Below are 24,735 nucleotides of genomic sequence, written 5' to 3' on the forward strand. Positions count from 1 at the left end.
GTAAATGCACCTGTATAGACATTTTGCTGCCATCATGTTAAGTTGCACATCCATTTCCACGTGCTTTGTGTGAGGAAGTTTTTAAATATAAAGTAGGAGGACCGAGTGCCAGATACTAAAGTTGCTGAGTGGTGTAATGTCTCTGTGGTTGCATAAATTCAGGTCATGCTGCCAATCATTGCTCTGCTCATAAACGTACTTAGAACTAGGCCACTTCGCTTTCATAATTCAATTTAGTGTCCTTCTTTGTAAAACAAACCACATTTTAAAGTGTAACGAACTCTTGGTATTAACTCCAGACAGGAGTGTGAACACACTAATCCCAAGGACTAAGGATTATTTATTCAACTGGTTTTGGGTGACATTACATAAAAAAAAAAACATTTTTTAAACATTTCCTTTCCTCTTTCAGTGGACATCTAAATAAATGTCATTAAACAAGTTGGGGATAAGCATGAAGGGTCAGACAGACCTAGGACCCAGTACAAGAGGGTGCTGGCCAAAGGAAATTTGGGTCTTATTTCTTCCTCCTCCTCACAGTTCATAACCTTCTATGCATGTCACTTCTAATAAGGCTCTTTCAAGCAACGCTATAGGCCTGGGCTATTTCACATTGGGTGTTATCAAGCTACTTATTCCATCCTCTGTAATAATCCTTGCTGTCAGAAACTAGAGACATATCTGCCAAAAAGTCTTATTTTTGATTAATTCAAGAGGCAGCTTTCATGATTGGAAACTATTTCAAGCTTTTAAATAGAACCAATCATTTGGATGGAAACAATCAAGTCCTTTCAGCATTTTGGTGTGTTTGGTTCACTGGCTTTCCATGGGAATGTACCTTTCTCCTGCAAAGTGTGTATTTTCCTATCCTTCCCACCAAAAATAGAATTAACTCTTTCTAAAATCACTCCAAAGATATCTTCCCACAATCAAGAGAGTCCCCCTTATTACATACTTTGTGTTCTTTCCTTTTGTCCTTATGTAGCTAAATACATCTATGGTGCACACAGATCCCTAAGGGACAACATAGCTTCATTTTTGCTACAAGGGCCAGCTAACTGGCACTCTGCACCGTTCCTCAGCTCAGTTCATTTAAAGGGGATGACTGGAGGTCCAGTAAAGATAACATGGGTGTGTGCGCACGTGCGCGTGCCTGTTACAGCCCTAAGGCATTCTGATTTTGCCTTAGATTTCAGTTTAATACAAAAAGAGTCAAGGCTAATATTAAAGATTTCAGTCCATTTACTACATCCCTTCTCTCTCCAAGTCGTACAGGATGAGTAAGTTTAGCAATTTCCAACAGATTCCGAATTCTTTTCAACCAGGAATCAGTTGGAGGACTCCTTTGCTTTTCCATTTGCATGCTTTGTTGTTGTTGTTCAGTTGTGTCCGACTCTTCGTGACCCCATGGACCATAGCACGCCAGGCCTTCCTGTCCTGCGCTCTCTCCCGAAGCATGCTCAAGTTCATATTCATTGCATCAGTGATGCTATCTAGCCATCTCATCCTCTGCTGTCCCCTTCTCCTTTTGCCTTCAGTCTTTCCCAGCATCCGGGTCTTTTCCAGAGAGTTTTCTCTTCGCATGAGGTGGCTAAAATATTTGAGCTTCAGCTTCAGTATCTGTCCTTCCAATGAGCAGTCAGGGTTGATTTCCTTTAGGATGGACTGATTGGACCTCCTTGCAGTCCAGGAGACTCGTAAGAGTCTTCTCCAGCACCACAGTTCGAAAGCATCAATTCTGCGACGCTCAGCCTTCCTTATAGTCCAGCTCTCACAACCATACATAACTACTGGGAAAACCATAGCTGTGATTAGACGGACCTTTGTCGGCAAGGTGATGTCTCTGCTTCTTACTATGCTGTCTAGGTTTGCCATAGCTTTCCTCCCAAGGAGCAAGCGTCTTTTAATTTCATGGCTACAGTCACCGTCTGCGGTGATCTTGGAGCCCAAGAAAGTAAAATCTGTCACTGCTTCCATTTCTTCCCCTTCTATATGCCAGGAAGTGATAGGGCCAGATGCCATGATCTTCGTTTTTTTAATGTTGAGTTTCAAACCAGCTTTTGCACTCTCCTCTTTCACCCTCAACAAGAGGCTCTTGAGATCCTCTTCGCTTTCTGCCATTAGGGTGGTATCATCTTCATATCGGAGGTTGTTGATAATTCTCCCAGCAATCTTAATTCCGACCTGTGATTCATCCAACCCGGCATTTCTCATGATGTACTCTGCATATAAGTTAAATAAGCAGGGTGACAATATGCAGCCTTGTCGTAATCCTTTCCCAATTTTGAACCACTCGGTTGTTCCATGTCTGGTTCTTCCTGTTGCTTCTTGACCCTCGTACAGGTTTCTCAGGAGACAGGTAAGGTGGTCTGGTACTCCCATCACTTTAAGAATTTGCCAGAGTTTGTTGTGATCCACACAATCAAAGGCTTTAGCGTAGTCAATGAAGCAGAAATAGATGTTTTTCTGGAATTCTCTTGCTTTCTCCATGATGCAGCGAATGTTGGCGATTTGATCTCCAGTTCCTCTGCCTCTTCGAAACCCAGCTTGTACTTCCAGTAGTTCTCGGTTCGCATACTGCTGAAGCCTAGCTTGTAGGATTTTGAGCATCACCTTGCTGGCATGTGAAATGAGCGCAATTGTGCGGTAGTTTGAACACTCTTTGGCGTTGCCCTTCTTTGGAATTGGAATGTAAACTGACCTTTTCCAGTCTTGTGGCCACTGTTGAGTGTTCCAAATTTGTTGGCATATTGAGTGCAGCACTTTCACAGCATCATCTTTTAGGATTTTAAATAGCTCAGCTGGAATACTGTCATCTCCGCTAGCTTTGTTGTTAGTAATGCTTCCTAAGGCCCACTTGACTTCACTCTCGAGGATGTCCGGCTCAAGTTCAGTGACTGCACTACCATGGCTATCAGGGACATTAAGATCTATCCTGTATAGATCTTTTGTGTATTCTTTCCACCTCTTCTTAATCTCATCTGCATCTGTTAGGTCCCTGCCTTCTTTGTCCTTTATCATGCCCGTCTTTGCACAAAACGTTCCCTTGAGATCTCCGATTTTCTTGAAGAGATCTCTAGTCTTTCCCATTCTGTTGTTTTCCTCGATTTCTTTGCATTGTTCATTTAAGAAGGCCTTCATCTCTCTCCTTGCTATTCTCTGGAACTCTGCATTCAGTTGGATATATCTTCCCCTTTCTCCCTTGCTTTTCGCTTCCCTTCTTTCCTCAGCTACTTGTAAAGCCTCATCAGACAGCCACTTGGCTTTCTTGCATTTCTTTTTCTTTGGGATGGATTTCGTTGCTGCCTCCTGAACAATGTTTCGGACCTCTGTCCATAGTTCCTCAGGCACTCTGTCTATCAGGTCTAATCCCTGAAATCTATTCCTCACCTCCACTGTATATTCATAAGAGATATGATTTAGGTCATACCTGAATGGTTGAGTGGTTTTCCCGACGTTCTTCAATTTAAGCCGAAATTTTGCAACAAGAAGCTCATGATCTGAGCCACAGTCAACTCCAGGTCTTGTTTTTACTGACTGTATAGAGCTTCTCCATCTTTGGCTGCAAAGGACATAATCAATCTGATTTCAATATTGACCATCTGGTGATGTCCACGTATAGAGTCGCCTCTTGTGCTGTTGGAAAAGAGTGTTTGCTATGATCAGCATGTTCTCTTGGCAAAACTCTATTAGCTTTTGTCCTGCTTCATTTTGTACACCAAGGCCATGCCTGCCTGTTATCCCAGTGATTTCTTGACTTCCTACTTTAGCATTCCAATCCCCTATGATGAAGTGGACATCTTTTTTTGGTGTTAGTTCTAGAAGGTGTTGTAGGTCTTCGTAGAACCGATCAACCTCAGCTTCTTTGGCATCAGTGGTTGGAGCATAGACTTGAATTACTGTGTTGTTGAATGGGTTGCCTTGGATTCGTACTGAGATCATTCTATCATTTTTGAGATTGTACCCCAGTACTGCTTTTCCCACCCTTTTGTTGACTATGAGTGCTACTCCATTTCTTCTAAGGGATTCTTGCCCACAATAGTAGATATGATGGTCACCTGAATTAAATTCGCCCATGCCTGTCCATTTTAGTTCACTGATTCCCAAGATGTTGATGTTCAGTCTTGCCATCTCATGTTTGACCACCTCCAGCTTACCTTGATCTGACATTCCAGGTTCCTAAACAATATTGTTCTTTGCAGCATCAGATTTTCTTTTCACCACCAGACACATCCACAGCTGAGTGTCCTTTCGGCTTTGGCCCAGCCGCTTCACTCTTTCTGGCGCTACTTGGAAATACCCTCTGCTCTTCCCCAGTAGTATATTGGACACCTTCCGACCTGAGGGGCTCATCTTCCGGCGTCATCTCTTTTAGCCTTGTGATACGTTCCATGGGGTTTTCTTGGCAAGAATACTGGAGTTGGTTGCCATTTCCTTCTCCAGTGGACCACATTTTGTCAGAACTCTCTGCCATGACCTGTCCTTCACTTCCAAAGAAGTGAAGTCCTTTCTGGAAAATAAGATTGCCTGTATCTAAAGGCCAATATGTAAAGCTGTGGCTGAACTGCATTAGGAATACTGTGTACAGTTCTACATCCCCAGTCCCAAAAATAATACAGTAGAAGTAGGAAAGGCGCAAAAAGGAGCAGCCAAATTGATTATTTTCCATACAAAGAAAGGGTGCAGTAAAAAAATGACATTAGAGGTTTATATAATTATTAATACCTATATTAATGGTATAGGGCAGGGGTCCCCAACCTTTTTCGACCCATGGGCACATTTGGGAATTTGAGATCATGCTGTGGGCGTCACCACAAAATGCCTTTGGCGTCTACCTGTCACATCTGTGGATTGTAGGCTGCGTCTTATTCAGCAAAACCTTTTGTTTAGTGTCTATTGGATACTGTAACATCTCTTTAATAAGGGATTGTCTAATTTGGCTAACTGCTGGTGGTGCAATACAACTATTGCTTCTTTTAAACACATGTTTTGGCAATGTCCAGTAGTTGTTTTTGTGAGGAGGAGGTTGTTACACAGGTAAATTTTGTGCTGAAACAGTCCTTAATATTCACTGATGTACACACACTTTTAAATGATTAACCTGCTTCATGGAAATTAACAAATGGTCAGCATCAATGGATTCTCTGCACCTTTTTGCCAGCTAAAAGACTGATATTACAACATTGGAAGGATAAACCAATCCTATAATGCAATGGATTGAGGACCTTACAAAGCTTTCAATATTTGAATGGGTGGCATACAGGCACCACCTTCAGATGGATACTTATTTGCACATCTGGTTCACTTTTGTTGAAACTCATGTGCAATTACTAGGAAGTCGTATGTATTTCGTACAAATTCTTTGAGGGCTTCCCAGAGGCATTTGGTTGACCATTGTTGGAAACAGGATGCTAAACAAGATGTGCCCTCTGGGCGGCTTTGCATGATCATAAGGTGCCAGCTGCGAGCCGCCTAATTAGGATAATTACCTTCACTGGGCACAAGGCTGTTGTGGTGTCCAAACCTAGTGAGGGTGGGTGGCTGGCTGGGGTGGTTTGCAAACCATCCTGAAACCCATAGCTTGTTCTAGGGTTTCATGGTGCTTTGTAAACCACTCCAGCTGCCCCCCTTGCCAGGTTTGGATGTCACAACAACCTGTGTCCCAGCAAGGGTAATTATTCTAATCAGGTGACTCGCAACTGGCATGCGCAGGGAGGGAAAATAAGCCACCATGGCTCATTTTCCCTCTGTGACTGTGCAAACCCAGTCACTGTTGGAAGACACAGGTGTGCACTCACTTGATGCATGCAAAAATAATTTCCTATAGACCTTTGCATGTAGGAAGTGTAATGTTTCCCAGTTACAGGGAAACATTTCCCAAGAGGATGCATTTTCCATGAAAACCAGAGGTGCTTTCATGTGAGTGCTGCTGGCTTCCCTTCCTTTCCAGAAAAATCCCACAGCCATATCTGCTGGGTTGCATATCACTTTCCCCTTGTTTTCTGTTACTGTTTAGTAACTGCCACCTTATTGTCAGAAGATGAAACTTTCTTAACAGGTTCATTGTTCCGTCTTTTACCACAAAAATGGAGTGTTGGGTGACTCATTGTGAATAAAAGAGTGAGAGAGAGAGAGAACATACTGTAAACAGAAAGAGGTAATATTCCCCTTATAAGAAAGACAAGTAACAAAGAATCTTGTGGCACCTTAAAGTCTAATAAATTTACACTGGCATAAGCTTTTGTGGACACTGTCCACTTCATCAGATGCATGAAGTGTTAACCTCAAATTGGCAGATCAATATACATATGCAGGGGTTGGGGTGGGGGGGATGTAAACTGTGTTCTCAGAGGTACTCAGTGTACTTCAAAGAAGTACAGACAGTTACGACTATCTTAACAATAGCCATTCACAAAACTGTTCTTGGGCGATAACGCAGATATCATTGGAGTAGTGAGCCAATTAACATATGTAGTGTGATAAACTCAACTTTTGTCCTTACTCAAACCGCAAGAAATAGAACTAAAACTCTGGATGAATTGTACTTCAGCAATCTCACTTTGATATTTGTCTTTGAAATTCCTTTGTTCAAGAATGGCCACTGTATGATTCTTCTGTGGCAACAGACTAGCATGGCTGTTGTTGTTCAGTCGTTCAGTCGTGTCCGACTCTTCGTGACCCCATGGACCATAGCACGCCAGGCCTTCCTGTCCTGCGCTCTCTCCCGGAGCGTGCTCAAATCCATATTCATTGCATCAGTGATGCTATCTAGCCATCTCATCCTCTGCCGTCCCCTTCCCCTTTTGCCTTCAGTCTTTCCCAGCATCAGGGTCTTTTCCAGAGAGTTTTCTCTTCGCATGAGGTGGGCAAAATATTTGAGCTTCAGCTTCAGTATCTGTCCTTCCAAGGAGCACTCAGGGTTGATTTCCTTTAGAATGGACTGATTGGACCTCCTTGCAGTCCAGGGGACTCGTAAGAGTCTTCTCCAGCACCACAGTTCGAAGGCATCAATTCTTCGGCGCTCAGCCTTCCTTATAGTCCAGCTCTCACAGCCATACGTTACTACTGGGAAAACCATAGCTTTGATTAGACGGACCTTTGTCGGCAAGGTGATGTCTCTGCTTCTTACTATGCTGTCTAGGTGTGCCATAGCTTTCCTCCCAAGGAGCAAGCTGTCAGGGTGGACACTGAGCCCATAGAATCCCAGAGTAGTTCTGATTCTGAGGAAGAGCAGTCGCCCCTGGGAGAGGAGCGCGCTCCTTTTTCCCAGGGCCAACAGCTGATGGAGATTCCTCCCACCAGCATTCCTAGCTTAGATAGCAGTCCTGGGAGTGACAGAGCGCGGGAAGCAGCCATGATGGACGCGCAACACCGACGCAGAGAGCAGCGCCAAATGGAGGGCGCAGAAAGGAGGCGTAGTGCCCGGTTGGCACGCAAACAGCTGCGCCCAGAGGATCCAAGGGAAAAGGGGAGGGACTCTCCCTAGTCCTTAAGTTCAGGGGTCTGCCAGTAATTCCCTTTCAAACGGGGACCAACTGTTCCAACTTAGGGCATAGGTACTCTGCTGCTCATATCTAGTTGCTAACGGTAGAGTTGTTAAGTTGTAAAAGAGGAATAAAGCTTTGAAAAGAATCCCTTTGTCTTTGTCTGGACTTGGCTACTGGATTAGACTGAGAGAGGCCTCCAAGGAGCCTTTGACACAAGCGCCTTTTAATTTCATGGCTACAGTCACCGTCTGCGGTGATCTTGGAGCCCAAGAAAATAAAATCTGTCACTGCTTCCATTTCTTCCCCTTCCATATGCCAGGAAGTGATGGGGCCAGATGCCATGATCTTCGTTTTTTTAATGTTGAGTTTCAAACCAGCTTTTGCACTCTCCTCTTTCACCCTCAACAAGAGGCTCTTAAGATCCTCTTCGCTTTCTGCCATTAGGGTGGTATCATCTGCGTATCTGAGGTTGTTGATAGTTCTCCCGGCAATCTTAATTCCGACCTGTGATTCATCCAACCCGGCATTTCTCATGATGTACTCTGCATATAAGTTAAATAAGCAGGGTGACAATATGCAGCCTTGTCGTACTCCTTTCCCAATTTGGAACCAATCGGTTGTTCCATGTCCGGTTCTTACTGTTGCTTCTTGACCCTCGTACAGGTTTCTCAGGAGACAGGTAAGGTGGTCTGGTACTCCCATCTCTTTCAGAATTTGCCAGAGTTTGTTGTGATCCACACAATCAAAGGCTTTAGCGTAGTCAATGAAACAGAAATAGACGTTTTTCTGGAATTCTCTTGCTTTCTCCATGATCCAGCGAAAGTTGGCGATTTGATCTCTAGTTCCTCTGCCTCTTCGAAACCCAGCTTGTACTTCCGGTAGTTCTCGGTTCGCATACTGCTGAAGCCTAGCTTGTAGGATTTTGAGCATCACCTTGCTGGCATGTGAAATGAGCGCAATTGTGCGGTAGTTTGAACACTCTTTGGCGTTGCCCTTCTTTGGAATTGGAATGTAAACTGACCTTTTCCAGTCTTGTGGCCATTGTTGAGTGTTCCAGATTTGTTGGCATATTGAGTGCAGCACTTTAACAGCATCATCTTTTAGGATTTTAAATAGCTCAGCTGGAATACTGTCATCTCCACTAGCTTTGTTGTTAGTAATGCTTCCTAAGGCCCATTTGACTTCACTCTCTAGGATGTCCGGCTCAAGTTCAGTGACTGCACTATCATGGCTATCAGGGACATTCAGATCTTTCCTGTATAGTTCTTCTGTGTATTCTTGCCACCTCTTCTTAATCTCATCTGCTTCTGTTAGGTCCCTGCCTTCTTTGTCCTTTATCATGCCCGTCTTTGCACAAAACGTTCCCTTGAGATCTCCGATTTTCTTGAAGAGATCTCTAGTCTTTCCCATTCTGTTGTTTTCCTCGATTTCTTTGCATTGTTCATTTAAGAAGGCCTTCATCTCTCTCCTTGCTATTCTCTGGAACTCTGTATTCAGTTGGGTATATCTTCCCCTTTCTCCCTTGCTTTTCGCTTCCCTTCTTTCCTCAGCTACTTGTAAAGCCTCATCAGACAGCCACTTGGCTTTCTTGCATTTCTTTTTCTTTGGGATGGATTGAGTTGCTGCCTCCTGAACTATGTTACGGACCTCCGTCCATAGTTCCTCAGGCACTCTGTCTATCAGGTCTAATCCCTTAAATCTATTTGTCACCTCCACTGTATATTCATAAGGGATATGATTTAGGTCATACCTGAATGGTTGAGTGGTTTTCCCTACGTTCTTCAATTTCAGCCGAAATTTTGCAAGAAGCAGCTCATGATCTGAGCCACAGTCAGCTCCAGGTCTTGTTTTGACTGACTGTATAGAGCTTCTCTATCATTGGCTGCAAAGGACATAATCAATCTGATTTCGATATTGACCACCTGATGATGTCCAAGTGTAGAGTCGCCTCTTGTGCTGTTGGAAAAGAGTGTTTGCTATGATTAGCATGTTCTCTTGGCAAAACTCTGTGTTGTTGTTGTTCAGTCGTTCAGTCGTGTCCGACTCTTCGTGACCCCATGGACCATAGCACGCCAGGCCTTCCTGTCCTGCGCTGTCTCCCGGAGCGTGCTCAAGTTCATATTCATTGCATCCGTGATGCTATCTAGCCATCTCATCCTCTGCCGTCCCCTTCTCCTTTTGCCTTCAGTCTTTCCCAGCATCAGGGTCTTTTCCAGAGAGTTTTCTCTTTGTATTAGGTGGCCAAAATATTTCAGCTTCAGTATCTGTCCTTCCAGTGAGCACTCAGGGTTGATTTCCTTTAGGATGGACTGATTGGACCTCGTTGCAGTCCAGGGGACTCATAAGAGTCTTCTCCAGCACCACAGTTCGAAAGCATCAATTCTTCGGCGCTCAGCCTTCCTTATAGTCCAGCTCTCACAGCCATACATTACTACTGGGAAAACCATAGCTTTGATTAGACGGACCTTTGTCGGCAAGGTGATGTCTCTGCTTCTTACTATGCTGTCTAGGTTTGCCATAGCTTTCCTCCCAAGGAGCAAGCGTCTTTTAATTTCATGGCTACAGTCACCGTCTGCGGTGATCTTGGAGCCCAAGAAAGTAAAATCTGTCACTGCTTCCATTTCTTCCCCTTCTATATGCCAGGAAGTGATGGGGCCAGATGCCATGATCTTAGTTTTTTTAATGTTGAGTTTCAAACCAGCTTTTGCACTCTCCTCTTTCACCCTCAACAAGAGGCTCTTGAGATCCTCTTCACTTTCTGCCATTAGGGTGGTATCGTCTGCATATCGGAGGTTGTTGAAAAAGAAAGACAAGGGTGAGTTCGTATGTTACACTAAGCCACCCTGAGAATAAGCCACAGTGGGTGGCTTCCCTGGGTGGCTTGCCATGGCTTGTTTCTTCCTCTTCCTCTCTCAGTCCTCCAGTCTGCTGCTGGAATGTATCCCAGGGGCCTTTGTGGCAGAAATCCTCCTTTCCTCATTCCCTGCATCAGCATCCTTTCTGCAATTGGTCTGCTGGGGTTGCAGGCTCACTTGGGAAACTCCCTCCAATCTCCCACATCAGATCGCCAAAGGGATTTACATTTCGGAGCCCTTATGAATGTGGGAACGCATTCACAAACTTTAAATATATATATATATTTTATGGGGGGTTGCACAAGTGTGGAGGACCACAAGCTATTGTCTGCTGTTGAGCCCAGCATTGCCATATCCCCCTCTTCTCAGCGTCTTTGTCGATTTTCATCCTCCATGTCAGTGCTTCCTGAGTGAAACTCCCCCCGCACGCCCCGCATCAGATTGCAAAAAAGAAATAATTTTCTGAGCTCTTATGAACATGGGAATGCATTCTCAATTTGGGGGGGGGGTATGCAAGATCACAAGACTGCCTGTCTGCTATTTAGGCAAGCATACAGATACTCTCCTCTTGTCGATATCATCCTCCGCTTCAGGGCTTCCCTTACTAGCAAACGCCCTTTTTTTAAAAAGGCTGCTTCACGTTCTATTGAAGTAATGACACCTGCTCCTAAAGCAATTTCTCTCCTGCAGCTGCCTGCTGCTTTCTGCTCCCCTTCCCCCTTTGTGCTTGTTGCTTCCCAATACTGGTCTCCGTTGCTAGCTGTCAGATGTACATAAGGGTTACAGAGCAGTGAGTGGGATCGCTAAACATACACAAATTTCAAGGCAGAACAGGGACTGAGTACGTAAATTTCAAAGCAGATAAGTGAGGGAGATTGCTAAAGATTTCATGGCAGAGCAGTACAACAGAGGGGGAAATTGCATAACATTCTTAGGAGCAGACATTCACTTCTGTGCACTTGCGCAGGACCATTTTTTTTTTAAATTTTGAATGCATTTGGGATGCTCTCCAGTGTCCTTTCTTGAAGATTTCTATGGGGGGGGGGAATTAGAAATCCATCCTGAGGTGGAGGGTGCTGAGAAGGGATGAGGGGGAATGGTGGTGGCACTAGCAAGGTTTCAAGGAGAGGCAGGGGTTTTTGCCATTCTTTCCTGGTGGCTCTCTATCCATTCCTGACAACCCACAATAAAATCGCCCTGCTGGGTTCAGACATCACAGCAAGCCACCCTATGAACAAACCACCCTATACAACCCTACTACAAGCCATGGAGTCATAGGGTGGCTTGTTTGCAAAACAACAACACATGGTGGAAAGATGTGCTTCGGGTTCGGATGTCATGCTGCACATCCCTGCAACCACCCATGATAATGACCCATGATAATTTTCTCCAATAGAGGAAATTAAAAACATACAGCCTGGCAGGGATGACTACACTTGAAATCCTTTAACGAGGTTCCCTGGCTACGGGAGGCAACTCTGGGGGTGGGGCGGGGGGGGGACCGTGCCAGACTCTGCGAGTGGCACTGACTCCAAGGGAGGGAACGAGGAGATTAAAATACACTACATGTAAGGCCCAGCAGGGATGACTGCACTTGAAATCCTTTAACGAACGTCCACGGGAGGGCAATTCTGTTCCCCGGGAGGCGGTGGAGGAAAATAATGTGGGACTGTACGACCAGTACTAGTTAATGAGTAACAATCTCAGAGGGGAACTTGGGTGCCAGCAGCCACAGTACTGCAAGATACAATGGCATTGTTGCATGACATATAACATGTATTTGCTGCTTCTTGGGAAACAGAGATACGTAATGAAGGATCTCTGTGGCTTAGAGTGATGTGCAAACCAGGTCAAAGTTTGCCTGCTAATGATTTTTCAAGAAAAGTATGATCTACAGTAAACTAACAATTGTAGCATATCCTACAGAAGGTAGCCTAAATGGCCCTTTCCAGCTTTATGATTCTATGTACATATCTATACATCTGTAGATGTACATGGATTTAAAACAGAACCAGGCACTGAGTATGCAAAACTGTATCTAAAACCTTTGATCTCCAGACCTTAGAAGTGATTAAGGATCTGCAGTTCACTCCAGTTTTTTAAGATTCCTTCTGCATATGAAAAAACAAAAGGTGGTTTGGGTTAGGAGTTGCATGTGTTTTCTTCCTTGTGAATAGGACAGGAAAGTCCTAGATGCACTGGGAATATTTTATTGGACAAGGGTAGGTGCTCCCCTTGGTGCTGTTGCCACCCCATCTGCTGGTCACTTGAAGTAGAGCTGTATCCAGTGCGTTTTGCAGGAAAGGGACAGAGCTAGCTGTTGTATTTTCCCACTTGAAAAGGATGCAACAATAATAACAAACAAACATTACAGAGCAGTACAATTCCTGGCTTGAAGGGGAAATGATCTTAAATGCTATTGCGCTAAGTTTATGCTGAATTTTGTTGACAAGTCTGTAACTAGTGTAATCTTTTTGAAATTGTTTGCAAGATAGTATATGTTTTTCCCCCTAGGTGGAATATTGTATGCATTCCCTCTATAGCAGTCCACAGAGTAGCTTTTCTGTTTTGCAAAACATTTGGCTTTTTATTTTGCTGATGTACCCCTTTATCTCTGGTTTATTGTGCAAATGGAGAATCTATTGGGTCTTACTAAGCCATTGTGTGAAGGGGGGGAGGTATATCACTGTAGCCACTTGTCCAACCCCTGAGAGGCATTATATCCAGAATCTTGGTGCATATGGCACTTCGGTAGCATGGAGTGTGCTGTAGCATCCTCTCATCTCTCCAGCTTCTTGTGCCAATGGTATTTTTGATGATAGGATTGGTACAGAGATGTCTCACTGAGCCAGAAAGATCCCAGGCAGCTCACACAAACCTTTGCTGGCATCTAGGAATTATAAATAACGTCCCAGTCCTGTCATTTTTGTTACCCAATCCCCTGAAACAACTGCACTGTTTGGGTCTATATTGGCAAAGGTAGCCAGGTTACATTCACTTGGAAGTCGTTGGTCTGTTTTGGAGTATAACTGGGTCCAGAGTTAGTCATGCTTAGAGTAGACCCATTGAAATCAATGGGCCAAGTATGTCATGACTAACATTGGTCCCATTGATTTCAGTGTTTCTACTGAACATGACTAAGTCTGGATCCAACCCCTGGTATACTGTGACAGTGTGGGAACTCTGTGTGTATTCTACTTCAACAAGCTTTCCTCTTGTCCAACTGTCCCACATTGGCAGCATGGAAAGGGGAAAGTCTCCCCTCTATTAATAGATGGCTTATACCAGGTGGCCCAAAAGTAGGTATACAGGTGTTTAGAGTGTTGATGGGAGGGGGAGAGAATGTGTGGGTGGCGTCAGAATGACAGTTGGGAAGAGTGAGTGACAGGGAGTGACAGTTAAATCAGTTAAGTGTAGAGAGTGAGGGGAGTGAGGCCCTTAAGTAGGTATACAGTTGTTTAGTTTTTTATTTTTTTTACTGATATTGTGAATGATAGCAAGAATTTGAGTCAAGAACAAAGAAAGTGGATTCTAAAGCAGTACTGGAAGACTGAAAATGCCAAGCGGGTGCGCACAGTGCAGCAAGAAGCATCTGACACTCCTCCACCAACATGTCTGACAATTTATTGTCTTAGAGATAAATTTGAAGCAACAGGTGCAGTGGCTAATGCACTGAAATCTGGACGTCCTAGGACGTCTATGACAGAGGAAAATGAGATGAGAGTCGTTCTGACATTTGTGAACAGTCCGAAAAAGTCCACACGACGTGCGTCTAAGCAGCTATCCATACCTAGAACGTCCTTGCAATGCTTAATGCGTAAATTGAAATTGAAGCCATACCGTCCAAGACTGTTACATGGTCTTCTGGAGGACGACGCAGACCATCGGTTGCAATTCTGTGAGATGATGCGTAACCAAATCTCTAACGAACCAGACCTTCTTGATAAGATCATCTGGTCAGATGAGGCTTCTCTCAAGTTGTCAGGCCACGTGAACAGCATAACCGTGTGCACTGGGAAGATGAAAATCCTCATTTGACTATGACATCTCAACTGAATCAGCCAGGCGTCACAGTGTGGGGTGCACTTTCCAGCGAAGGTGTTGTAGGACATGTTGTAGGAATGTTGCAACGTTGATGGAATACATTTCGAGCACTTACGAGATTAAACAGTGTTAAACAAATGTAAATGTAATAAACAATGTAATAAAATGCAAATAAACTATACTGTATACCTACTTTTGGGCCACTCTGTATATAGGACTTGGCCATGAGAGAGGGTGGTAATGTAGAGAAGGGGGATGCCAAACACTTCCAGTGGGTTGGTTCAGATCCTTTGAGATCTTTGACAAAGTGGTGTTAGACTCTTGATTGTGTGCTGTTGCATACCCCTCTCTCCTTTTCTTTCTTTAGTAAAATGGGATGCAGGGCAGACCTGTAAATATTCGTTTGCCTGGTTGCCTGTGGTAAGGACTAATCACCTCAAGGCAACCAGGGAAGCTTTTATAAATTGAAGGAAAGTTGGCTTTCTCCCCACCCGTGTAGACATTAATGTGATATAAATTACTCTCAAAGGGCAAGTAGACTAGCAACTTTTATGAACTTATTTGGAAGGGTGCTAAAGGATGGCACGAAAAGGGTATGGAGTGGTGACAGGTCTCGCAATCGATGTTGTATATTTCAAAGGCTTCAGTAAACATTTTGTTTTAAAAAAACTAAGATAGATTTGATGGTCTGCAATAGATGGTGTGGAGAAATACCTGCATAGATCACTGACTCCCAGGGATTATGTTATCAAAACAGGGAAGATGTTTTTTCACGTGAAAAGTGCTAATCCAAGGGATTATAAGGGCAAATACTGTGTGGAAAGGCAGAAGTATGGCTTCTTCTGTCACCACAGTACATACTTTGCAAACACTTTTGAAATAAACAGACATCTAAAGTGGAAGCAAACATTGTCATTTCCTGCTGCGGGGCATCCATTTCTTGGTAAAGATCTGCCTAAATTAATCTTTTAAGTGACTTCTGTATTATCTACAAGTGCAGATTGTTTACAAAGAGATTTAGACTAATTTGAGTGCTCACCCCTTCAGCAGTTTATGTTTGGCCTGAAAGCTAATTACCTTTATTGTTTTAAATTGAGGATTTCCAGCTCTGCTTTAATTGAGGGCAGGTTTGCCATCTCCAACCCTAGCTGAATCATTCAGGCCATTAAGACCAATTATGTTTTATTTTTATAATTTAGAAAATAGTCTAGGATATTTCTTTTAAAGAGCAGTAAGACGTTTTCAAAAGAGAAACAATTAATGTGCTTGTGGGATGGATCATTCTATCCATATTTATTGACCAGCAAGAATGTGTGGAGGAAAAAATGCTAGGAGAAATGGGTTTAATAAAAAGCACTTTTGAGCTTGTGATCTAAATGGGGCTGGGTCAGCCATTATTATAAGTAATGCAGAATGTATTCCATTGCAGATTGGTGCCCCTGTGGTGTCATAATTATCTATTAGTTTGTTGGTGTGAAGAATGCACTTTCTTGGTTCTTATATTAGGCATCTTTAAAATACCCCGTAGTTCTCAGTATGGTTGCCAGCTGTTCAAAACTGTATGCACTGTTCATGCTTTTGGAGTTCTTTCTACAATAAGTAGAAACCCTGCTGTGGATAGTTTTGCCTATACTTTGGGAAATTGCCCGTCTGAGCAAATTTCAACCAGTTTTCAAAAATATTGGGGGTGGGGAGGCTGCTGAAGGCAGCTGAAGGGGGCTGCTGAAGGCAACAGAAAGTAGTAGCAAGCAGTATGCTTTCCAAAATTGCCCCCTAAAACCTGAACTAAGAGGAGAAGCGTTTTCTGTAGAAATATTTTATTTATTTATTCATTCATTTCATTTCCGTACCGCCCAATAGCTCTCTTAATAAGGTGTGCTATCTTATAAATGGAGACATTTTTCTCCCTCTCTCAAAATACTAGAACCCACAGTTGGTGGGAGTTTCAGGATAGATAAAAGGAAGGACCTCTTCACACAGCACATACTTAAACTATGGAATTCATCACCACAGTATGTAGTGATGGCCACCAATTTGGATAGCTTTACAAGGAGGTTGGACAAATTCCTGGAGGAAAAGGCTATCAGTGACTGCTAGGCTTAAGGGCTAAGTGCTACCTCCAGTACCAGAGGCAATGAGCCTGTGAACACCAGTTGCTAGGCAACATGGGTGGGCGGGTGCTATTGAGCTCATGCACTGCTTATGGGTTCCTGGTCGACAGCTGGTTGGCCACTGTGTGACCAGATTCCTGGACTAGAAGGAACCTTGGTCTGATCCAGCGTGGCTGTTCTTATGTTCTTAATGTAATACAAATAATAAATAAAAATAAGAATTTGGTTATATCCACTCTGAAAGCTGAAGTTTGTGGGAAAAGGTGTGTGTTTGCTCCCCTTAGTTATTCAACACAGTGATTAAAGCAAAGTGATGAGTTTCCAAGGATTTTCCTATGGTAGCAAAAAGTCCCTGGATGTCCTAAGAATCTTGGCCTACTTACAGCATGAATGGCTGGGCTACCCCAAAAACTGACAAGTCACCTTATGGCCAGCCCAGGTTCAAATATACGGTGAGATCCACAAATGCTGCTTTGCTGCTGTGACCACCAGTGCTGACATCCGAGGCCTAGTGAGCCCCATACCCGGTATCTGCAGTAGCTGCCAGAGAGGCCCTTCTCACCAGTGCAGAGGAATGAGGGCAGCACCTGTCCAGGGCTGTTGCAACTACTTCACGGATGCTGGATTGCACTCCTAGTAGAGCCTCAGAGCAGAGCCTGCCGTCTGCGTGATCTATGGGCCAGGGCAAGTAAACGTGCCTCAGGCATTCACTTTCCCATCTGCTAATGGGGTTGACTGTATTTTAATGGATAATTGTTGTAGCTGTTTTAAACGTTGTATGTTTTGATTCAGTTTTAAGTCACCCTGAGTGTTGCTTTTTTTTCCCCTTGTGTTTTTTTTTTTATAAAGGCAGCTCAGAAATTTTAATAATAAATGAAGAATAGGTTTCACCTACCTCACAGAATTATTATGAGGACTAGAGAGAGGGCAAATTACTTTGCAAAGTAAAAGTGTTGTGTGAAAGATGATTACTAGAAACATAGGAGAGAATCCAATAGAGTGTTTATGCCTCACCAATTCTCTTGTGTCCTGCAGATTCTGTTGTGCAAGTGGTGGGTCCCGTTGATTCCCTTGTGTGAGCGGAACTCACCATTGATTCCATTGCACAAGTGGAACACACCGTTTACGCAACAGAGATTTAACACTTCCCAGAGGAAGCCCCCGAAATGAGTAGAAATGCTTGTTTCTGGATCGGGACAGGTCAGGAGAGCTCCCTGCCTCATTCCAGGAATGAGTGTTTTCACTTGTTTCTGGTTGCTCCCGGAAGCACTAAATCTCTATTGCGCAAGTGGTCAGCACCCCTTGATGACCGGAATTGTTGGGACACAAGAGAATTGGCAGGGCTTTTGGGATTCGGCCTAAAGGATTTTAAAAGTCTCTGGGGCTGTTCACACAACAAACTAACACATATTCAGTGGTTGAGAGTAGGTTTATTTCATTTCATTTCTATACCACCCAATAGCTGAAGCTCTCTGGGTGGTTCACAACAATTAAAACCACAAAGCGCAGCATAAAACAATATAAAATATGAAAGCTTAAAACCACAATATAACAGTACAACCAGAGTAAAACCTAGCAGCAATGCAGAGATTTAAAATACAGATTTAAAACAGCAGAGCTAAAAGACTAGGAAGCTAAAATGCTAAAATACTGGGAGAATAAAAATGTCTTCACCTGGCGCTGGAAGGAGTACAGCGTAGGTGCCAGGTGAAACTCTCTAGGGAGCTCATTCTAGAGCTGGGGTGCCACAGCAGAAAAGGCCCTCTTCCTGGTAGCCACCCGCCTCACTTCTTTTGGCAGGGGCTCACAGAGAAGGACCCCTGAAGATTATGTTAGGGTCTGGGCAGGCACATATAGGAGGAGGCCCCAAGCTGTTAAGGGCTTTGAATGTTAATACCAGTACTTTGAATTGGGCACGGAAATAGACTGGCATCCAGTGCAGCTGGAAAAGTTGGCATAATGTGATCTCATTGGCCAGTCCCTGTTAACAATCTTGCTGCCCTATTTTGGACTAGTTGAAGTTTCCGGACCATTTTCGAAGACAGCCCCATGTATAATGCATTGCAGTAATCCAGACAAGAGGTTATTAGAGTATGGATACCTGTAGCTAGGCTATCTCTGTCCAGATAAGGGTGTAGTTGGTATCAGCCTAAAAAGTGCTTCATGCCACCGAGTTCACCTGTGCCTCAAGTGACAGTTCTGGGTCCAAGAGCACCTCCAAACTATGAACCTGATCCCTTAGGGGGGAGTGCAATCCCCTCCAGAACAGGTTGAACATAAAATCATAGAATAGTAGGGCTGGAAGGGGCCTACAAGGCCATCAAGTCCAACCTCCTGCTCAATGCAGGAATCTAAGTCAAAGCATCCCTGACAGACGGCTGTCCAGCTTCATCTTGAATGCCTCCAGTGTGGGAGAGCCCACATCACCTAGCCAGGCAGACAAACCACCCACTGACAGTACCTCCATCTTGTCTGGATTCAGTTTATTGGCCCTCACCCAGTCCATTACCATGCCCAGGCACTGATTCAGAACACCCACTGCCTCACCTGGGTTTGATGAGAAAGAGAGGTAGAGCTGAGTGTCATCTGCATATTGATGGGTTGTTTGTTGAACCATGGGTTATCGTGTTGTCTGAATGCAGCCAGGGTGGCTTGTTAACCATGCAGCATGGCTTATTTTTCTCAAACAAGCACCTTGAGAACCCGTGGTTTGTTGTTGGGTTGTTCAGGGTGGTAAACAAGCCACACTGCATGGTTAACAAGCCACCCTGGCTGTGTTCAGACAATATGGTAACCCACCCTGCGGAAAACATGCTGCGTTCAGACAACATGCTAACCCACACAAACAACCCATAGTTCAAAACAACCCACACTCAACTGCTGAGTGTGGATTAGTGTGTTGTGTGAACAGCCCCTCTGTCTCACCCATAGCCCTCATAAAATTTTGTGAAGTGCTCTCTTAGCCTGTTCCATAAAGCCCTGTAAAGAAGTACATCCTTCTTAATAACAGTGTCATGAACTGGTTGGTTAAGAACAACTAGCCAGAGGGAATGAGGTTCATTCTTTGCAACCACCGGATGTTTTCTAGGGTGTATTGCCAACCCTTCAGTAAGGAAAGAGCAATGCCATGAAGTCTCTGACAACTCCCTAAGCACAGGAACACATCTCCTCCTTTTGTCACCAAATTGCAGGTTTGGCACTGGTCTCTTGCCTGTGGACAGAGTGGTTAGGAAAAGCTGGAGCCAGCACTGCGACCATGAACTTTTAAAAACAAAGGCCACCTTGTATGTGTTAGCGTTGGGCTAACTGAGTGTGAAGTGTGCATTTTCTATACCTTGTGAAATACGTCTATATATTACTGTGCTGGGTGTGAATGGCTTCTTCAGACACATGGACTGTTTCACACATTACTCAGGCTCAAGCCTGAGTTTGCTACTGACTAAAGTCAGTCTGACATCAATCCCTGGGAAAATTCTGTAGCAGATGATAAAGGAATCCATCTGGAAGCACCTTGACAACAATGCCGTGATTACTCGAAGCCAACATGGATTTGTCAAAAACAAGTCCTGCCAGACAAATCTGATCTCATTTTTTGATCAAGTAACCTCCCTTGTAGACCATGGGAATGCTGTAGACATCATATACCTTGACTTCAGCAAAGCTTTCGACAAAGTGCCCCATGATATCCTGATGAGCAAACTAGCTCAAAGTGGGCTAGATGAAACAACGATCTGGTGGATCCACAGTTGGCTACAGAATCAGACTCAAAGAGTGCTGATCAATGGGACCTTCTCAAACTGGGGAGAGGTAACGAGTGGGGTACCGCAGGGCTCAGTCCTGGGCCCAGTGCTCTTCCACATTTTATTAATGACTTGGAGGAGGAGGTGCAGGGAATGCTGATCAAATTTGCAGATGACACAAAATTGGGAGGGATAGCTAATACTTTGGAAGACAGAAACAAAATTCAAAGTGATCTGGATAGACTGGAGCGCTGGGCAGAAAACAACAGAATGACATTGAATAGGGATAAATGCCAAGTTCTGCACCTAGGAAAAAGAAACCAAATGCACACTTACAAGATGGGGGATACGTGGCTCAACTACACTGCAAGCGAGAAGGATCTTGGAATTGTTGTCGATCACAAGCTGAATATGAGCCAACAATGTGATGTGGCTGCAAAAAAGGCCAATGCTCTTTTGGGCTGCATTAATAGAAGCATAGCTTCCAAATCCTGGGAAGTACTAGTTCCCCTCTGCTCAGCACTGGTTAGACCTCATCTGGAGTACTGTGTCCAGTTCTGGGCACCACACTTGAAGAAGGATGCAGACAAACTGGAGAGGGTTCAGAGGAGGGCAACAAAGATGATCAGGGGACTGGAAACAAAGCCCTATGAGGAGAGACTGAAAGAACTGGGCATATTTAGCCTTGAGAAGAGAAGACTGAGGGGAGATATGATAGCACTGTTCAAGTACTTGAAAGGTTGTCACAGAGAAGGCCAGGATCTCTTCTTGATCATCCCAGAGTGCAGGACACGGAATAATGGACTCAAGTTACAGGAAGCCAGATTCCGGCTGAACATCAGGAAAAACTTCCTGACTGTAAGAGCAATACGACAATGGAACCAATTACCTGGGGAAGTGGTGGGCTCTCCGATACTGGAGGCATTCGAGATGAGGCTGGACAGCCATCTGTCAGGGATGCTCTGACTTGGATTCCTGCATTGAGCAGGGGGTTGGACTCGATGGCCTTGTAGGCCCCTTCCAACCCTACTATTCTATGATTCTATGACTATTCTATGAAAGCAGCCTTCCCCAACTTGGTGCCCTCCAGATGGGTATGCTGGCTAGGAATGATGGGAGTTGCAGCCCAGCACATCTGGAGAGCACCACATTGGGAAAGACTGGACTAAGGATACATTCAACAGGGAGCTGCAGCTGATTCTGGCTTCCTAAGGAGTGGACCTGTATGATGCACCTGCTTCTCACATTCACACTTTCTTCCCCAAGCATATTCTTAAAAATTCTTCCTGCTGTTTAATAGCACAACAGCAATAATTAGCATCAAAAACTTGCCACTGGGTCCCTGTAAAATGCCTTTAAGGTAAAGTGTTGATGAAAATATACACAAGCAACAAAGTTTTTTTTTTCAATTGTGTTTCTTCTCTTTCAGTTATAATTTGGCATTGTCCAAACATGAGGCTAACTTACTGCCTTTCTGCAGTCTGGCAGTGGCCATACAATGAGGCCCATGAGCTAGCTCTCCGATTCAATATGGCCACCAACACAAAGATCTCAGACCAAATCCAAGCTACTTTTTTATTACTTTATTTAATGATACAGATCTTACAGCTAAAATGTAACATGTGAAGGGATCCTTAGATAAAGTGCATAATGATAAAGTGCATTTTTTTAATGGTAGATAGAGATTTATCCATTTACAGTTCTGAAATAGCTTTGGTGCTATTTTGGTTCCTAAGACGCATGCAAATAAAAGGAAAAGCAGCCCACGTAACTGAGCCTTAATATATTCGTTCTCGTATATCTGCATGCATGCATGCATGCACAACACTAAATGAAACCAGAGCTAACACTCTTCAGTAAAGTGGAATTAATGCAATTAATATGATGCAGTTTCTTATTCTGATAAGGGGACCTCACAGATACCTCCCCCATTTGTGGTCACTGTCATGTTTGTTTGTTTTCTCTGCATCTTGGTTGTTGCCCCTAGTGCTAATCCTGGCTTAGGTTCTGTATGCATGGCCAGCTCCAGCCACATGAAATACAGAGCTAAGGGCTGGGAAAAAGCACCACTGTGCTCTCACAGCTGTCTCTGACAGCCTCAACAGACCAAGGGAGGTGGTGTTGGCAGTAGCAATGGTAACGATGCTCTGATGGGCCAAAAACAGTGCCATGATGCTTCAAGAACCTGAATGAAGCATTGATCACTGTAACACTTCTGGCAGCTTGGGAAAGAGCATGCCTGCCGTAGGGAGGGAGGAGACACTTCCCCTCATCTGCTTTCCATGGAGCAATTGCTACTAGCCACTTCCCTGCACCCGTGGATGAAATGTCACGTGTGACTAAGCAGTTGACCTGATAAACTGGAGCTGCTGCTTGCTGGTACCAAGCTGTTACTACGTACAGAAATGCTCCAAAGTATAATATAAATTTGACAGATAAATTTACTGGCTTGGCTCTCCTGGTGTGTTTGTGCTGAGGGCTTCAGTGCTGTCATTTGTATTTGCAATGATCAGAATGTTTAACAGCTTATCATCTATAAAGGGAGCAAAAATGGTTTTGTTTCTGCTGGTGAAGAAACTGCATTGCAGCATCCCCATCATCGGAATTCCTTTGAATGCCCACACTGGCCGGATGTTCTTGATAAAAGACTTTTCACATAGCAAACATTGGGGGGGGGGGAGAGGGGGGGAGGTTAACGTGAAGCTAAGCTGGAAATGGCAGGATTTGATTTATCTGTGCAGCATTACTTCTATCATTTAGATCTTACTTAGGTAAGATCAATAAATAATTGCTGCCCTGTTTGGCCACCAAGCAAAGCACATGAAAGATCATCAGCCTGGTTGTCTGAAGCTCCTGTAGTACTCACTAGTCTCCAAATGCAGGCAGCACTCATCAATATTTGGCCCTGGAAAATAATTCCTCCCCAGGTTAGACTGGCTAGTAACCCAAGGTGATGGGTCCCTAGGCTGTGTGGTTTGGCCCACTTGCTGGTGTCATGTGAAGTTACTGGCTCTGTAGACGTCTCATTGTGCTGCTTCTTCGAAGAGCTCAGGGCATTTTACGGAGGGTTTCCTGGTGGTCTCACATCCTGGCCGCTTACCTTCTTAGCTTCAGAAATAAAACTGCAGCCTGTGCCTTCAGACCATTCTCTGATCTGTGGAGGGGGCTGTTACATGACTGGGGCTGCCTTGTGGGTATTTCTGGAGAGGGTGAAGGTTGCACTCAATTGGTTTTTGTTCCATTCTGTCTCTCTGATTCCATGAAAGGAAGAAAAGTTGCTTGTGATAAGCAGAGCCAGTTGCTGGAGGGTTGTCTGAATCTCTGCTGAGCTCTGTTATTGGATGTATGTTGCTTTGTATGGAGTCAGGATTTGAGCTGCTTGATGGGGGTTGCACAGGAAGCCCAAATCCCACCCACACCAAGCATTTTAGTATTCTAAATAGTAAATGGGAAGGCAGACATCCTGGCCTTGAGCCACGTTGGGAAACGAAAAGATTGACAAGACTAATTGACAAGTCTAATTGATACCACATTGGACACAGTGACTGATTGGCTCCTATCCACTAGAGAGATGGTGAATTTATTCAAAGTTGCCAGGAGTGAGGTGCACCAGGCCTAGGATTTCAACATCTCAACAGGAGAATTTGGGGATCAGGAAAGGAGCAGGGTCTTGGATCTAAATGTCTGTAGAACCTTTGCTTAAGCCAAGATCATTGGCTAGGCATGGGCTGCATGTAAAGACTGTATACAACTTCCAAGTCCCTCTTGCACTCATTTTTCCATTGGGCACCACGCAGACCTAGACCAGAACCTGGTTTCAGTAGCAGCCCTGCAACATGGGATGTAGTAATGCAAGTGCCTCTGGTGATGAGCATAATACCCTTTCCTCATGAAATGAAAACAGCCACAGACACGCAGGGTTAGAGAAAAGCTTCCAAAGTGAGGTGTGCTAGCCCTGGCATCTAAATAGAGAAACACTGAACATCCCTCATGTTTGCAAATTGACCAAGAGATGTCATAGGAACATCGGAAACTGCCTTATACCGGTCAGACCATTATTTCATCTAGCCCTGTATTGTCTACATTGACTCGCAGCAGCGGCTCTCCGGGGTTTCAGGCAGGGTTCTTTCCTAGCCCTACCTGGAGATTCCAGGGATTTAACCTGGGACCTTCTCCGTGCTAAGCAGGTGCTCTGCCACTGAGTTACGGACCCTCCCCTAAGCTATGGTCCCATGTCATGAATCTGCAGAGAGTGGGACAGTTTAACTCTCTGTGAAGCTCAGAGGACAGGTATGTAAGAAACTAGCCTGGAGGACCAGACCAAGTATCCATTGGTCCAGTATTTTGTCTCCAACAGCAACCAGTCAAATGCTGGCATCTCTCCAGTAACTCTTCTGTCTGTGAGCCTGTGCGGAAGGCAAGGGCTGCAAATCAATTTAAGCATCTCTAAGCAGGAGCTAATTTGTATTGTTAGTATTCCATCATTGATAATTGAGTT

The 24,735-nt window shown here is 44.3% G+C and overlaps 1 protein-coding gene across 3 annotated transcripts in view; it reads left to right on the forward strand.

The window, feature by feature from the left end:
- Positions 1–24,735, forward strand: part of SLC38A6 (solute carrier family 38 member 6) — a 79,719-nt gene that overhangs the window by 18,320 nt on the left and 36,664 nt on the right. The window lies entirely within an intron of this gene.

This window comes from Heloderma suspectum, chromosome 1 (genome assembly GCF_057233095.1).
Source record: "Heloderma suspectum isolate Gila_16-S chromosome 1, 16-S_ref, whole genome shotgun sequence".
In the NCBI taxonomy this organism is placed as follows: Eukaryota; Metazoa; Chordata; class Lepidosauria; order Squamata; family Helodermatidae; genus Heloderma; species Heloderma suspectum.